An 18,681-nucleotide genomic window follows, 5' to 3' on the forward strand; every position below is an offset into this window, starting at 1 on the left:
GTATATATTACCATGTGAAGGAGGAATAGAAACTGGACAAAACAGCCAATATCCACTTCTGTATATCTGGCATATCATTTACTGGAAAATTTGCAAGGGTGAGTCAAATGTCATAAGTGACCTCTAAACTTTTCCATTCTAATAATCTTGAATTCCCTAGCTTTGAAACTCCCAAATTGGGCACCTTTGGCTGGGAACAGGAATGATCCCACAGTCATATTATTGATGATTATCATCAACCCTCCGAAATATTCACCAGTTATACCTATTCAATATATAAAAAATAAAATTAAATTAAAAAATAAAAACAGGGCTTCCCTGGTGGCGCAGTGGTTGAGAGTCCGCCTGCCGATGCGGGGGACACGGGTTCGTGCCCCGGTCCGGGAAGATCCCACATGCCGCGGAGCGGCTGGGCCCGTGAGCCATGGTCGCTGAGCCTGTGCGTCCGGAGCCTGTGCTCCGCAACGGGAGAGGCCACAACAGTGAGAGGCCCCGCGTACCGCAAAAAAATAAAAGATAAAAAATAAAAATAAAAACAGTAAAAAGAGAGAGAGAGAGAGAGAGAGGGGTTTGAAAAGGAATTCTGGGCTATTAGCTTTAAGGACCTGAATGACACAAGGCCTTACAAGGAAAACATTGTAAATATGAGTATACTAGAGGTGACTTAAGAGAAGAAAAAATGAAAAACAATTCAAAAGTAACTATGGCATACTTCAATGGGAAAAAAATAAATATTTTTCTTATTTTACTTATTCCCAAATTTATTTAAATACTTTTTAGTCTAAGGACTAAAACTAAAGTTTACAGCTCTTATAAAAAATCTAATTTACTGTGAAAAACTTGTATATTTGTGTGTAAGGAAAAAACAGGATTAATTTTTTTGGTAAAATGATTAAGCAAAGTATAGTCTTTGGGCCTGGTAGGTTTGTATGGATCAAAAGGACAGAGTGATTCATGGCTATCAACATTGTACATTATCAGAGAAAAAAGACGGGGTAGGGATGAAGAGTAGCAATAGGTCACATTGGTAGCTAAAAGCATTCACAGAAAAGCCAGGTACTACTAGCACCTTTTTCAATTACCATGAATTAATAATTCTAATATTTCTAATAAAAATATAGATCCTATGTTATACCAAGCATGGTACTCTGGCAGGGCAGAATATTAAAATACCTTGGAAATTCACAAGGTAACTTTCTGGGAAGTGTCAGCACATGGTAATAGGAACGGGCAAAGGATCAAACTTGGGCAGGCTACATTTAATTTGTAGCCTCCATAAACAACAGGGTCTTCCTTTTTACAGCCTGCATTCGTCATTTTGAACGGAAGCCTGGAGCTCTAGTTTTCTGCTTCCTGCTTCTAGACCAGCTTGTCAAACACCTCAGGCCAGGAGCCATATTGCTTTCATTATCTTCCTGGGGTGGATCACAGTGTCAAGTGCAGGTGAACATTAAATAAATACTCCCAGATGATGGGAGCTGGGATCACACCTGGACAGCACTGTGAAGCAGACAGAGTTTCCCTTTGGGAGTCCCAGGAGTCCTTTGGGGTATTTTTGAGAACCTACTCCACTTTCCCTTTTAGGGGACTGGCCTGCCACCTGCCTACTCTCTCACCCACTCTATGTAGCACATGCTGCTGCACCCAGTCCACAACTTCCCACAACTTCTCAGACCCGTGGGCTGCTTCCAAGTCAGCACCAGGACTCCTTGCCCCGGGCTTTCTCTGCATTCCAGAGTGGAAGTGGCAGGGGAATAATGACAACCTCTACCGGCCCATAACCAATGACAGACAGGAGTTGATAATAACCTGGATAAATACTCGATTTTCTTTAGACCTTCCAGCAGGATAACTCTGAGATGGGTTTTACACCGAGTCCCACAGGTTACTGGCTCCCTGACCTTGTCTGTCTCTGTCTCCAGTTCCCTATAGACGTTTCCTGGGATTATCTCCTAAATAAATTACTTGTACCTGGGATTATCTCCTAAATAAATTACTTGTACTGGAATCAAGTCAACTTCTGAGGGCACTGAAATAGACATACTCCAATTAAAATCTGGTATCATTAAATAGTGTAATAAGGTCAATTATACCCTACCATGCATTGAAGCCAACATATTTTACCTATTTTGGAATAATTTGTATCTTAAGACATCTGCTTACAGGAATGCAAACTGCCCTTTTAAAAAACAGATGTGAGTAAGCAGATGAACGTAAGGCATTTTATAGCAACAAGTTTGTACACAAGGAATAAGCAGTTTCCCATTGTATTCTTCCTACAGAGCCATCTCTGATAATCATCAAACATAAGGTTCAATTACTTAAACAAAGAATAATGTCTTTTGAAGTGGTCAGATCTCAACAGATCTCAACAATTTCTTCAAGCAGAAACTGGTCCTTTCAAAGAACTCACTGGGGCAGGGGTCCTAAACGTTTCACTTAAGCACAACAATAAGTCCATGGAGGAAGGATTCAACTCAGGTTGAAGGTTTTTGACAGATCTTTAGTCAATCTAATTAATGTGGGCAGTTCATCTGGGCAATTCAGACAAATATCCTAGCTCAGAACCACAAATATCCTAGTTCAGAACCACAAATATCCCAGTGGGTTTCAATCTTAAGTGTGCATCAGAATCACCTGTGCTTATGAAAACAGATTTCTGTTTTACTAGGTCTGGGGTGGGGGAGAGAATTTGCACTTCTAACAAGTTCTCAGGTGATTCAGACACTGTTAGTTGACCACACATTGAAAACCACAGCTGTAGACAATTCTTATATTCTCCTTCCATCTTTAAATTCAATAGGCTCTTCCTCATCTCCTTCAGTAAATACAGCCCAACAGCAGACACTTTTTTCCTAGGACTTGTCTCCCTTGCTTTACTGTCTGGCTGAAAGTAAAGGCCATTACTTTACAACTGATCCTTCATATAGTTTTATTCAGTATTCTTTCTTGCCTGCTAAAGTCACCTTCTCCTTTAAGCCATCACTCTGCACAGTAAAAGGAAATCCTCTACATTCACTCAACAACGAAGGTAATTTTCTGCGAGGCAGTGAATATGAAAGATATGGTCCCCATACAAAGTTGTATTTGCATTATTTTGTACTGCTCTAGCTTATAAATGGGCGAAAACAAAATACCATGGTAATCATAATGGTTATATCTCAAAAATGTTGCATCTTAGATTTAGTTGGCAAAGACAGCAATTGGCAATCTGTTGAAAATGCTATCTTTTGTATAAATGAAATGCCAAAAATAAAAGGCCTTCAAGTTATTTTAATATAACACCTTGAAGGGAAAAATTATCAAATGCACAAGATCTTTAATAAAAAACTGATGCAGGTGGTTATTATATTCCCATAGCCTACTTTTAACTTAATATTTAAGTTATTGTAATATAATTTAATATATAGAACATACTATAACTAAAAAGCAATTACTTAGGAAGAGATAAAGAAATAAAAGGATGCACAAAGGGCATCTTTTTTAAGATTCAAGAACATAATATGTTTTCCATAGACCACATAAAAGTTATAGAAATGTGACTTGGTTTCCAGAAAATACAACAGTAGACCAATGCCAATCAGTTTTTATTCAACTCTGATTTTAGATACCTTGCATAGGAGTGTTCGTGTTTACCATGCAATGCATCTGTCATAACTGCATGACAGTGTGGCCATGATTGTCACTCATTACAGACCCTTTTTTTCCTTTTCTAAAATTTATTTAATTTTATTTTATTCCATTTTTATTGAGATATAATTGACATGCGGTACTATGTAAGTTTAAGATGCATAGCATAATGACTTGACTTACATACATCATGAAATGACGACCACAATAACCTTAGTGAACATCCATCATCTCATATATATACAAAATTCAAGAAACAGAAAAAAACTTTCTCCTTGTCATGAGAACTCTTAGGATTTACTCTCATAACAACTTTCATCTATAGCATACAGCAGTGCTAATTATATTTATCATGCTGTACTTTACATCCCTAGTACTTATTTATCTTATAATTGGAAGTTTGTACCTTTTGACCACCTTCATCCAACACCCTCCCATCCCCCACCTCTGGTAACCACAAGTCTGATCTCTTTTTCTATGACTGTTTTTGAAGACATTTTTTCCAAAGAACACATGCAGATGGCCACAGGCACAATCTCACTCAAAAGATGCTCAACATCACTAATCATCAGGGAACTACAAATCAAAACCACGGTGAGATATCACCTCACACCTGTCAGAATGGCTATTATCAAAAATACAACAAATAACAAGAGTTAGGGAAGATATGTAGGAAAGAGAACCCTCGGTGCTGCTGGTGACAATGTAAATTGGTACAGCCAGTATAGAAAAGGGTGTGAAGATACCTTTTTTCCCTTATTCCTTTACTTCTCAAAAGTATTGTTTCTCTTGTTAAAATAAAAGACTCAAAAAATCATACAATTATGCCCAAGGGTATAGAACAATATTCCTTTCAGGGGTTATCCACAGAGTTGCTTCTCTAGCAGAAGTAGCTATGTGATTGCTGGGTGTAAAGCCTATTTTTAACTCTAGCTGTCTCTTCAGGTACATGGTACAGCATTCCACCTGGCACACAACTTGGTCCTCATTCATGTGCCAGTTCACTGCTCCTTGTATGAAAGGTCTGTCAGTTTGTATTTTGGGATCAGAGAAACAGCTCCCCACACTCCTACACCTGCTAATCTCCTGCATGACTCCTTGTTGGTTTTCTGCCTGCAATCCAATTATGCTTTGCCCAACTTTCAGCTGCGTTCAACAAAACATTCTGATTGATTATTTGCCTTTTTCAACAATTAAAACCTAATTGTTGTATGGATAATTTTGTTTTGACTAAATATTTTAAAGCTACCAGAGCAGCCTGAACTTCAGACATTCTTCTGTCCTCAAAAAATACATAATTTCCTTGAGAAATGTCACGTGGCTTTATGCCATAAGCCTGGATGTCTTTAATAAAGTGAACAGTGTCTCTGAATCCAATTTAAGGGCTCCTCATTGTCTTCCTGAGTCTGGATGTGATCTGATTATCTCCTTTCATTGAATTATGCCACTCTTTAAGCCCAGTGGAAAGCCTGTCCCAATAAGCCTCTATTCTCTTTCCTTGATGATTGTGTTTAAAGATGATCATACTTGTGAAATCAGAAAGGAGCCTGTACACAGAGCCTTCATTGAAAGGCAATGGAAGCAGCTGACATTTGTCGAATCAATCTCTCATAAAAGCGCGCACACACACACATTTTCCTGTTCCTTGGTGTTATGACTTGTGACAGCAAGGGTCACCCTGAGCTCTACTCCTTGCTCGGTCCCTGAAGACACCTGGATAGAAAGATGATGAAGGCCCTAGATGGTCCAGGAGGTTTTGAGTACTTAGTTTGGTTGAGGCCAAACCTTCCATTGTCTTGAACCCCTATAACTGCCCCTAGTCTGATTACCAGGACTGTGGAACTGTGGGGGATGTAAGGCATAAGGAACGACAAGTACTTACCCTCTCATCACATTGTCTCTGACAAAGTCCAGACATTGGTCTCTAATCCAATCCATCCTTCCTCTATTTGCATCCAGATAATTTTATCTGGACATTATCAAATTTTCCTCTGGGCACTAATATCCCATAGTTTTCAATGCTTTATTTCTCCAAATAGTACTTATGAAAGAAAAAAATACACCATGTAAGTGGTCACCTGTAGAATCTTAATGTCTCAACTAATTACCATGTTATTTTTCCTTTTTACTTTGTAGTGGGCAATACTAATATTCAGAGTAATATACAGATTGGCATTTCTAACATCTAATTATTGTATTTTCTACCATATATGTCACATTTTTATATGTGTCTAGGATATATTTCATAATAACAATCTTTTTTTTATATTTTGGGAAAGTGAGTTCCATCCAGAGGCAAAAACAAAACTGAAAAAGAGGGGGAACAGCATTTATAGTTCTTCCATCTCAGCATAATGTCATAATATCACATAATATACAGCATCATTATATTGCTAATAATATACTGATATTTACAGCATTACATTGTGATAAAGCAATCATTCATTTATCCAAGGTAATGAGAAATGGATATTTGCATCTTCTTCTAAATGCTGGAGACACCTAGGGTATGGTCCAAGCGTGTTCATTTCTCTCTCTACATTCTTTTCCTAGATCAACCTAGCCATCCCCCTATGACTCTAAATATCATCTATATGATATCTCCTAAGTTTCTGACTCCAACCCTTACCTTGTCTATAATTTCAAATTCTTATTTCCAGTTATGTTTTTATAGCACGATTTTTGTGTCATAGAGTCTTAATCTTGATCCCAAACTGAATTCTTCTTTCCATACTCTCCCTTACTGCTCAAATTTAATCTATACCTTGTCTTCCACCTTTTAGTAATGGCACAACCATTACTAAACCATCAGCTACTCAAGCCAGATAACTGGGAGAAATATTTTTCTTTCCCCTTTCCACTTCCATATTCCACAGATACCAGACTTCCCTTAATCGTCACTACCCACATTTTGACCCATTTTACCTCTCACCTAGACGATTAAAAAAAAATCCCAACTGGTGCTTCACCATTTCACCTCCAATCCATTTTTCAACATGGCAAGCAGAATAGTCTTCTAGAATTTTAAAGCATCATCACTTTAACGTCCTGTAATGCCTTCCATTGAACTTAGACTGAACCCTTGCCTTGCTGAATGCATGATTCAGCTCCTGTTGTCCCCTTCCACCTCGCTCTGTTTCTCTCTATCTTGTTCTCTGTCTCTAACTTCAGCTACAATAGCCCTATTTCATTTATTAGAGCTCAGCAAGTGCCTTCCTCAAGATTCATACTGCTCAGGTTTTTTTCTGCCTGAAAAGCAACTTTGTCCCTCTCCTTATAATAATCAGCTCTCTTTCAATCTTGAAATATCATATGAAAACACACCTCAGACTTGCTGTCCTTGGCCATCCTCTCTGAAATAGTTCTCTCCTCTTATCCACAACCATAGTCACATTCATTTCATTTACTTTAGATATCACCTTATTTTTGTTTACTTGTTTCAAATCTGTCTCTGCTCACTGGATTCATGTTCTTGGAGGGTAGAAGCTATTTCTGTAGTTTCATCACTATCACCTGTTGCCTGCAAACTGGTTAGCATATAGTAGGCATTTAATAAAAACTTAATAAAAATGATATATATAGTAATGAGTATGATGTTTATAATAATATCAATATAACAGCTCTTACTAAGACATAGACACTGTTCTAAGCATTTTCTGTGTATTAACTCATTTAAAGAGATAAGTACTATTATCATCCCTCTCTGAAGGACAGCGAGGTTGAGTCATAAAGGTAGCAAGTAGCAGAGCAGGGATTCAAATCTTTGTCTTCTGGCCGCACCACCCAAGCTCATAACTATCCTGCTAGGCCACCTGTTAAAATGTGAGGTTGAACAAAGATCAAGGAATCCAAGGGTAGTAAAATATATTTAATAAAATATATAAAAACAAAACACAGAGATTACCAAAGGCCAAGAAATTTAAAGCCAAAATACAATAAAAAAAAAAAAAAACTGCACCAAAACAAGGTGAACTTTATTGACGATTTAGAAGGTGTACCTGGGTCATGAAGCATCTCAGCATATCATGATTATTGGGCATCTACAGTAGCTGAAGAATGTAGAACACAAGTCCAATCTCACCTGACCCTGTACGATATCTTTTATTTTAAAAATATCTTGTTTAAGATCATTCAGATTGATTTCTACTTTATATAAGTTCAAAAGGCAATGCCAGCTGTTTGACCAAGCTAGGCTAAATTTTGAGAAAAGAGGGGCATTGTTAATGCTGAGTAGTTTTCAGACTCACAAACATTGGGACAGCGGGCCTGTTCCTTGAAAGGCAATCTGGAAATATACAACATGGTTTGTAATGTTTTCAAACTGATGTCTCATTCTCAGATTCATTGTGATGCTCTCGAAAATTACCATACAACCCCAAAGCAGCCCATGGATACATTCATTTATTGGCTCATGTAGCTACTAAAAGTTATTTCCAACCAGAGTGACCCATGCTTGAGGCATGATAACTGCAAAATAAATTGGAAGAAAGAAGAAAGGAGGATGCTATTTGTCCTCTGGGTAATTCAGAGAAATCATATTTGGCAACAGCAAGTTGTGAAAACAACATTTATCAGCATCAAAACCAGATTCCAGGGGCAATCTGACATAGAGACCATTATTTGGGCTCTCAGATGTTCAAAAGTTGAAGTACAGTAGATTGCTTGAAAAGATAAAGACTGGGCTCTGCCTGTTTTCATTTCTCCCTATGTGCTTTTCAAGATCTTACCTCATTTCCTTTCCCTCTTTTACCTGTGGTTTCTGGCTTCTTTCTTGAATAGGCACAACTCCCCTGATTTAGTATTATTTTGGCTTCTTACAAAATCTTTATATTTAATCCTCAGGTGTAAACAAACTTCTTCAATCTCTCTAACTAAGACTAAATATAAAACCAGGTCTTAGGGCTGTTAACCAACCAGAGCAATTGGTGGCATTTGGGAGGTGGGGAAGGGGATTTAAAAATGATAGGCAACTTTATTTTCCATGTGATTTTCTATAACTTATAATATCATACACAACAATATCTCAATATCATTATAACAAGGAAACATGATTAATTTGTGGTTAAATGACAAAATTCTTTAGGGTTACAACTGAACAGGAGTTTGACCACATAATCTATGAACTTTTTAGTCTTCTATCCCTGTTTCTCTGATTGTAAGAGATATACCATCCATATACTCCATGAGATGGGTTGGTTCTGTCTTTTAAATAGTTCATACTCATAAGATTTAAAGTGTAAAGCCTTTTTATTATTCACAGACTTAATAGATATTTATTGATTGCCTATTTATTCTTCTTCATACAGCCATGGCTCAGGCCCTGACTACTGAAACGTTTCAATGAGTATAAGCCACCCTGCTCTGATGCTGTAATGGGAGGACCTGACTGGGGTCAAGTCGTCAAGTAAGTCACCTCTGAGGAAATGATATTTTACTGACATCTAAAACATGAGGAGGAGAAAACCGGAACAGGCAAAAAGACCAGCATATGACAGGAGAGAGCCTTTCAAGGTCAAGGGATTGAAGTTGTGTACGACTGCAATCATCTGAGCAGGGATGGTGGTGGGCAGAGTGGAGAGGGAGGGTATGAAATGTGTCCTAAGGAACTGGGAGGAGACAGATCACACATGGCTTTACAGGCCACACTCAGGAGTTCTGTCTTTATCCTAAAAGTACAGAGAGCCCCCTGACATGTTTTAAATCGGGAGCCCAGGTAACGAGGAATGTGCCCTGGAAAGGGCCCTCTACAGAGTACAGAAGAGACTACAGGGGCCCGAGTGGAGGTGGGCAGCCCTGTGAGGAGCCACTGCCGTGACCAGAGGGCAAACGATGATTTGGACCAGAAGGTACAGGGGTGGAAAAGCAAAATGAGTTGAGGGATGTTAGGAGGCAAAGTGAGCCAGACTTGGGAGCAAACTGGATATCAAGGTAGAGGGAGAGGAAGGTGTGGAGAATGACTCCTGTGTTATTATGTTCTTCATATCATTTAACATGAATTCCACTTCAATAACAGACTAAGGTGGTTAACACAGTGCTATATTATGAGACATTTATACTAAATATAAACGTTTATATTTGTTTATTGGGATGAAGTACTTCCTTAGGCTTAAATTCATTTCCCCTAAATAAAGAAGAGTTTTCAATTAATAAAAAATTGTCCACTAAGCTAAATTAGCAGCAAAAAAATATAGTGAGCTCGTTGTAATAACTTTGGGAGAAACAAAAAGCACTGAATTTCTATTACATGTAGGGAATTGATTAATATAATATTAGTTTCCTAAACAAGAATTTTAAAAAAAATTAATCACTATCATGATGAAGAAACACTGGACTCAAACATCAACACCCAAGTAATTGACAGCAGAATTTTCATTAGTGTAATTGTAACTTTCAGAAATAAAGCTACCAAAGGATAGGCAGATAATTTGTTTTGAAGTGTAATATCTGAGCAGTTATACTAGCAAAGGATCACATTCTTTTATGCAGAATAAATTATAACTTAAATGATTATTGAAAAGGGTAAAAGAAAGCATTCTATTTCAAGATTTTAGTAAACCAGTGTTATACTTTTCTTAAGTTTTATCAATGGTTTGTAAAATACATATAAGATTGTAACACAGCTCTAGGCTTCAACATCTATAGACATCAATTCAACTTACACTCCAATGTGGTAGCTGTGGAATAAATACCAATTAAGAAACACCCAAGCCAGGCTCTTGTTCTACAATCTCTGTAGGGGACAAACCCATTGATTTCCTATCTGTCCATCATATATGTTACTTATTTCATAAACTAAATTCATAATTTTTTTTCAGTAAGATTACATATATTATGTTCTTCCTCAATATTTGATATGCAGTACAGAATGTATCTTATACTTTCTTTTATTCTTTAATTTTTATATATCTCCTGTTCAACTAGTTTTATGCACTCAAAATAACGTTGTTTTTCCCTGATCATTTGATAAATTGTTCAGCATCTAAAAACATCTAAAGCATAATAGGTGAATGAATAAATGAATTTTCTTTATCTTACAGGAGAGTTAATAGTTCACACCAACTTGTATTTGTTTGTTTTGCTTTTCTTCTTAACATGACAAGCTAAAGAAAAGTTTGGGGTATCCTTAAAATGTTTAGCTTTCAGTTTTCATGTCATTTCTATGAGATTTATTTTGCTCATGTTATATTAGTATTATGAAAACCCTATGAAGACATAAATATATTAATTGAAATGGAACCAACCATCCTAGGAAATACATGAAAGGCAATGATACCATTAACAGTTTTCTACAAAATTTCCATTTGGAAAAATCCGTTCTCATGTAATAGTTCAGTTGATACTGGAAAAATAAATAAATATTGAATGGGAGAACAGAGTTTTCTGTGTTTAAACTGAAGCTGTGCACCTAAGCAGCAATATTTCCCAGCACAAGTCATATCATTTTGAAGAACTTGGGAGGTACTGAAGTTAAAAGAGGAGTGAATATAAATTTTTCAGATGTTTCACAACAAATATGGTGAATTTCAAAAGTTTCCTTTCTCCTCCTTCCCTTTATAATAAAACTATGTGAATGATGGCTATAATTTGTTGAGTGTGTATATATATATATATATATATACAGAAAATTTACAATGAACACATCACTTTGACTCCAGGAACGCCAGGACTAAGAGATTCCCTATGTTTTCAACTATTATGAGTAAATTGAAAGACATTCCAAAGATAAGGATTTCAGCCAAGTGGGAAACCTGCAGCTTCCATCTGTCACGTATGGGTGCAGTGCTTGCTACTGTCATAGTGTTTCCTAGTAATTGAACTTCCACTTTCGAAAATAAACCTTGTTTGTGTGTTACATGAGAATCAGGATGAAAATTCCTGATGTGCTAAGAAAAGGAAAAATGTGCACAATAATATATGAATCAAATTTCCCAGAGTTCATAGAAGATGGGCATTACATATGTAAGAATATAATAAAACAACCATGGGCTAACAACATCAGCCTTTATTGTTGTAAACAATAAATGACCCTTGAAAAATTGTGTGCATTTTAGTCACCTTCCAACTGAATTCCATTTTAGTTTTGGGAACATTTTATCTTCCGTCTGAAGTTCTTAAAATATCAATGGAAGCTGTCATTTTTTCTGATGTTCTTAACCCACATGTATTGATATATACTCAAGTCCTTAAGAGACTCACAACATAGAATTCCAGAAATTCATTCACTCAAGTGCCGGTCATTCCTTAGCACTGTGCTAAGAACATACAGAAATGCAAATGGTCTCTATATGCTAGGAGTTTTGAGATTGGAGGAGACAGAGAAGTAAACAATTCAGTAAATAATTACAAGAGACTTGTATGTATTGGCATAACAATAGTATACACAGTAAGTCATGGAATACAGAGTAGGGAGTTCCGTGCAGTTTTCAAGATGGAGAACAAATAGTAAACAGGGCCAAAACAATACTTGTTTTTTTGTTTTGTTTTGTTTGTAATTAGTGCTTTGTTTATTGAGTTTGCTTGAAATACAAAGATTATCTATCTATCTTTATCTATAACTGCATTTCAAATCCTCGAGGATGTGATACAAAATTTGCAGGAAGACAGTTAAAGCCTAAAAAACAAACAAACAAAAAACCTTTTATATAACTTGCCTAAAGGAGAAGTTGGGCAATAAACGTATTAAAATTTCAAGATTCTAGGGTGTAGGGGTCCTCAGTCTTACCTAAAATGACATCATTAAGAGTCCTTTAGGAAAAACTCACAATATCCATTTAAGAAAAACATCAAATATGCTAATTTTTATATTTACACTCTATCTTAAATAATACTAAATTATGAAAAATGAATAATATAAAAGTGAGCAAAAATGTAAACTTCTTAACGAAATCTGTTGTCCTCTGCTTTGGTTATATAATTGCAGGCATTATTTTTAAGGTAAAGAGCACTGAGAAAAATAAGTACTTAAGGGCAATTAAGAGATATGTAAATAACCCAGGATCTAATGAGTCTTACTGAAAAGAGCAAATTAAAATTTGAAGCCAAATATGCAAGAGGGTAAACGTGATATTAGCAAACAGCATAAAGTTCTTCATCACATATCTTCAAAAGTTCCCTTTTTTGCGAGAGGAGGGTGATTTACATCGGTGGCGTAATATGATTTTGAGTGAATGGCCCTCCAGCTGTATGCTTTATCTCCTTTCTTTAAATCCTGTAACAATCTGCTGTCAGGATCACTCTGTCCTTTATTCAAGTTACCTGTTCCTCTCCTGTCCCCTTCGCATCCTCAGACCTCAATCAAATTAAATGCATGTTGAAGGCAAAGCTCACGTCCTCATTTTGGTTTTGCATTTGGTGATTCACACAAGACCTCATAAAAGATCTCACAAGAGAAGGTGACTGTGAGTTGGGTGCTGAAATACTAAGAGAGGTCACCAGTCGCCAAGAGGAAAACCCATCACAGACAGAGCAAAGGGAAGGGGTGAGACACAGGACATGGTTCGGTGTGGTTACGGTATTGCCGGAGAAAGGGTGTGCAGCAGGGAGCACCTTAGGAGACAAGACTGAAAATGTACACGAGAGCCTGATCACAGCTTTCTTATCCTAAGGGCAACGCAGAACCACTGGCAGGTTTTAGGCAGGAGATTAACATTTGGTCACTGACTTAACTTCAAAAAGGGCAGAAAAGGGCGAGAGAAATAGATGACTACATTCTCTAGTCTGGATCATCAAGAAAATGAATCTATTTCATCCATGAAATGAGATGAAGAGATGAGCTGATCTGGTTAAAAAACAAAAAAAAAATCAATGATTTGAGGATTTACTTAATGGCTGAATTGGGAGGTACAGACAGGGAGAGCCAACAGTGTTGATTTAAACACGTGACGGTTTGAGATTTCTTTCACCTGCTAGGTGTGCCACCGTAAGGAAGCTGTTTTAACTCCCTCGTTTCCTCATTTATAAAATGGGGATAATAATAAATTTGTTGTGAGAATTATATAATACATGAAAAGTGCTTAGAAAAGTGCCAAGCATCCATAAAAGCCAAAAACATTAACACTTAGAGCAGCAGCAGTGTGTGGATCTGCCTGTGGGCAGGAAGACACACTCGTTTCATTTCCAGGGGACTCTTTTCCTTGGCTGGCCTCTGCGTTGATCTCTTTTTCCTTGGCTTTCTTGAAACGGGACACAGGCTCCTGCTCTTCCTGTTTCTCTCCATTCTCTCTGCCCTGGTCTCTTCCTATTCCCATTCTCCAAATGTTGTTGAGTCCTCTGTTATACTTTTGGAGGTTGGGCTTTAAGCAATTTTTGAATCCTTACAATGGTCTGAAATTGTTATGGGTTAAGCTGTGTACTGCAGAAAAAAAGTATGTCGAAGTCCATACCACCTCAGCATGTGACATTATCAAAAACAGAGTTATTGCAGATGTAATTAGTTAAGAGAAAGTCACATCAGAGTAGGGTGGGCCCTTAATCAGTATGACTGATATCTTTAGAAGAAAGGGACAGAGACACATAGAGAGCAAAACACATGTGACAACTGAGGCAGAGACTGCAGTAACGCAGCTGCAAGTCAAAGGATGCCCAGGCCTGATGGCCACTACAATAAAGAGGCCAGGAAGGAGCTTCCCTTACAGATTTCAGAGGGACCATGGCCCTGCCAACACCTTGATTTTGGACTGCTAGACTCAGAACCATGAGACAATATATCCCTGTTGTTTTAAGCCACCCAGTTTGTGTCACTTTGTTACAGAAGCCCTAAGAAATTAACATATAAATATTTATAATATGTGCTTTTTTCTAAGAAGAGAATTTTGAGCTTTCATCAGATTCTCAAAAGGACTTGGAACCCAGGAAATCTTCAGCAACAACTGTTCTTTGCACTCTCCTCTGATGATCCCATTTACTCCTGTGACTTTAACTGAACCTGGATATCTTTGTTTCCCAGATATGTACAATAATCCAGACTTCTCTGGAGTGCTAGAAACTTATGTCCACTTGAAATCTCTGCTCACATATTCCCTACTGAGTGGAGGATATGCTGAATTATGGTTACCCTCCTCATTTCATTAAATGATGCCACAATTCCCTTAGCTATTTAACCCCAATACTGAGGAGGCTTCAATGATCCATATCCCCACCCATCATTAAGAGTTGTTAGCCTGACTTCCAAAATAAATCATGAATGTGTCTACTTCTCCTCCCCCTTTGCTCCCACCACCCTAGGACTGCCACTCTCATATCTTTCATGGAGTGATGCAATTGCCTCCCCAGCTGGCTTCCTAGCTTCCTCTTTTCTCTTCTTCTTATTCATTGTTTCAGTGAAGTGCCAGGACAGAGATTAACATGAAGTTAAGCACTGAGTGCTCCCCTGTTGGCTAAAGGAGTGAAAAAGGATTTTGGAGAAAGAGGAGTTGGGTTGTAAAATGTAGGGTGACCAACTCATCCTATTTTTCCCAGGACGATAGACTGAATGTTTTCCCCCTAACAACAGGAACCAGGCAAGGATGACATCAGTTGTCTCTCCTACTCACCATCATAATAAAAACGCTAGACAGTGCAACAAGGCAAGAAAAAGAAAGGAAAATAATATAGAATGAAAAATCATAAATAAAACTATCTCTATTCAAATAAAACAGTTGTCTGCTAGAACTAATAAATGAGTTTAGTAGGTCACAGGATATAAGGTCAATTCACACACACACATACACACAGACATACAACTATACAATAGCAATGAACAATTGGAAATTGAAAATTTTTTAAAGTACCATTTAAAACAGCACAAAAAATATTTAGGTATAAATATAGAGAAATACGTACAAGATCTGTATGCTGAAAACTGAAGAGAAATTTTAAAAGATCTAAGGAAATTGAGAAAAATACTGTTTTCATACATGGGAAATCTCAGTAATATTAAGATGTCAGTTCTCCCCAAATCTATCCATAGATTCAACACAATCCCAATCTGAATTCCAGCAAAAATACTTTTTAATTAAAAAAGATGATTCAAAAAGTGATACAGAAAACAAAGGAACTTAAATATCCAAAACAAATTTGAAAAAAAATAAGGTTGGAAAATTCACACTATCTGATTTCAAGATTTATTACAAAGATACAATAATCAATATAGTGTGGTATCAATAAGTATAGATACATACCTCACATATATGGTTAACTGAGTTTTGTCAAAGGTGCAAAAACAATTCAATGGTAAAAGGATAGTCTTTTAAAGAAATGATGCTAGCACAAATTGGCATCCATATATTAACAAAATAAATAAATAACTTTGATCCCTACCTCACCCATATACAAAAATTAGCTCAAAGCGAATTAAAAACCCAAATGTAAAGCTGGAAACTATAAAACTTCTAGAAAAAACAGGATAAAATTGATGTGACCTTAAGTTAAGCAAAAATTTCTTAAATATAAAACCAAAAGCATAATCCATAATAGAATGAAAATGGACAAACTGGACTTTATAAAAATAAAAATGTCTCTGCTTTGAAAGATACTGTAAAGAAAATGAAAAGATAAGCCAGAAATAGGTGACATCGTCCAGTTGCAGAGGCTTTGGGATCCACCTCATCTTTCAGGCCAAAAGCATGCACTCCCTAAGCAGTTTCACCAATGACTGGGGCCTGATCATTTCTGTTCAATGAATAATTCCTCTAAAGTGGCAGGAATTCCCCACTGGCTATGCCAAGTTGTTTTCAAAGCTGCAACACAGTCTGAGGCTCCTAATACCCATCCTTCTTTCCTTGTACTCCTGCTCCTGTTCCCTCTCCCTTTATCTTTCATACATGCAATCTTTAATAATTTTTTTGGCACTTCTAATTCCAGAGGACCCAAACTGGCACAGTAAGTAAAGCCTCAGTCATTTAGAGCACTGTAATCCACGGCAAGAATCTGCAGACTTATCCCCTCAAGAGAAAGTGTTCTGAAGTACTTTAAATCATACCCATCAGCATTTCAATTACATACAGTGCATTTCACAAGTTAAGTGCTATGTAAAAAGTAATTTTTTTTAAAGCAGATTTGATATCATAGACCATGGTGAATCCTTAAAGGAAGATAATAGGAGCAATCAGCTACTTTAAAAATCTGGAAAGTGCTGCTATTTTGCAAGCTTGGGTTATCCACTTATAATTTCATAATATAAAAGTAAGAAGTTTCATAAATGCAAAAGAACAGGAAAGCCAGTTACCATACTAGAAAAGTACAATTTCCTGCTAACATTCTTAGCTTTCCTCTTCCAGAACAATATCTTGGTATTTACAATTCACATAATAGCATTGTATTTTTTAAAAGCAAGACGGGCAGCTGTAACTTCAATAAAAGATTTTAAATACATCAGCACTTTTCTTCCTTAAATGTGTAATGTAACTGCTGTTCATTCAATGCAAGCACTTTAATTCATTTTTAGAAAAGAAACTTTAACAACTTTCGAGGAACTAATATATTGTTTGAACCCTGAATGAAATAAAATAAATGCGGCAAGTTTGGGAGACTTAACATTGCATTAAGTCAAGTGAAATTTGACAAAGCATGTTTTCAGTCACTAGGAACAATTTAAATAGCTTCTAAGCAGAAAAAGTGCTTAAAATTAAGATGAGAAAATTGTTTTCAATATGCAATCATTTAATACCAATTATGACAAAAGGCTGGCTTAGCAACAATTGAAAGAAACCACAAGCTTAGTTTTAACCTTCCACAAATATCGTTTTAGAAGAGGGGTGGTAAGAACATTAAAGAATAAAAACCGTGTATCTGCAGAAAAGAGAAACATGAAGAAATGTAGGAGGAAAAGAATTCCAAGTCTATAAAAATGGATGAGCAAAGCAATTAATATTTGTGTAAAAATGTGTTCTTTGGTGATCCAAGTGAGAGCAAGTTTCATTAGAATGATGGCAAAGGCAGATGTGCTGGAGGGATGTGGAGTGAGGGTGATTGTGTGGAGAGGGTTAAATGTATGAGACTCTCAGAGACCCCTTGGAAGTGAAGAGAAGAGACTGAGTTGGAAAGGAGCTGGGCAGGACTCAGAGCAGGAGTTTTGTTTTAGGACCATGAATGCTTAAGCATGTCAGTTGCTAGAGGCAAGGATACACATGAGGTTACATGACAGCATGGTTCAGTCCTTAATGTGTACCCATTACGTGGTGCACATGAGGCATGACAAATGAAAACGTGGTCTAATCTATCCCAGAGATACTGTAACTTTCAAGCAAGAGGAAGGGGTGGGATTTAGAGAAAAGTCAGCACCGTGAGGCAGCTAGTTTTCCAGCTAAAGGCTCAGCCTTGGGGAGGAGGCTAGGGGAGTCGCAGGGCTCCTGAGATAGAGAGGACGTGGGGTTAGAGAGTGTGGGCGTGGGGCCCTGTTTTCTCAGGATGGGAGGGAATTCAAAGTATCTGTGGACAGTGAGGGGACAGGAAGCAGGTAGGGCGGGGGCTAGAGGCTTTCCTTTCACCTTTCTATCCCCCATTCCTCCCAGTTACTACTCCAAACTATCACCTCCGTCCTCATCCTGTCACTTTTAGCAGATATCTTCCTCATCTAGTTTATTAATAACATCACAGTAATCACTTCTTCCCTTACTTAAATGTTTGCACAAGGCTTCTAAAACTTGTACCACTTCCATACTCTCCAAAACAACCTCTTACTTTGCTTCCAAAGTCACCTATCTGAAATGCAAGTTGTATTCCTTCACTCCCTTGATAACTTTAAGAAGTCGACACTATTTTAAAAATTTAATCTCCAACAGGCACATAGCCCTTGTCAGTGGCCTTAGTCACCACTTGGTGCTCATAAAGAATCAGAGTTAACTAGTGCAACACATCGTCTGAGTCTAAGTGTACTAGTGGTGAGTAATACAGGGGAACAAAATTTGCCACCCCAAAATGTCTCTTTGACATAAGGATTAATATAGGCAGAAGACTCAGAAAGTTTTTTGTATTACTTTCCCTTTAACTGCCTAAAAGAATTTAGATAAAGGGTGTGGGCCTGGAATAGAGCTGTCACCTGAGATATGTGCAAAGAATATCTCAGGCGGGGGG

General features: G+C 37.2%; 1 protein-coding gene across 4 annotated transcripts in view; it reads right to left on the minus strand.

Moving 5' to 3' along the window:
• CTNNA2 (catenin alpha 2) overlaps positions 1-18,681 on the minus strand; it is a 1,229,110-nt gene that overhangs the window by 844,528 nt on the left and 365,901 nt on the right. The window lies entirely within an intron of this gene.

The sequence above is a fragment of the Monodon monoceros genome, unplaced genomic scaffold, assembly GCF_005190385.1.
Source record: "Monodon monoceros isolate NGI ecotype Baffin Bay Population unplaced genomic scaffold, NGI_Narwhal_1 Super_Scaffold_19, whole genome shotgun sequence".
Taxonomy (NCBI): domain Eukaryota; kingdom Metazoa; phylum Chordata; class Mammalia; order Artiodactyla; family Monodontidae; genus Monodon; species Monodon monoceros.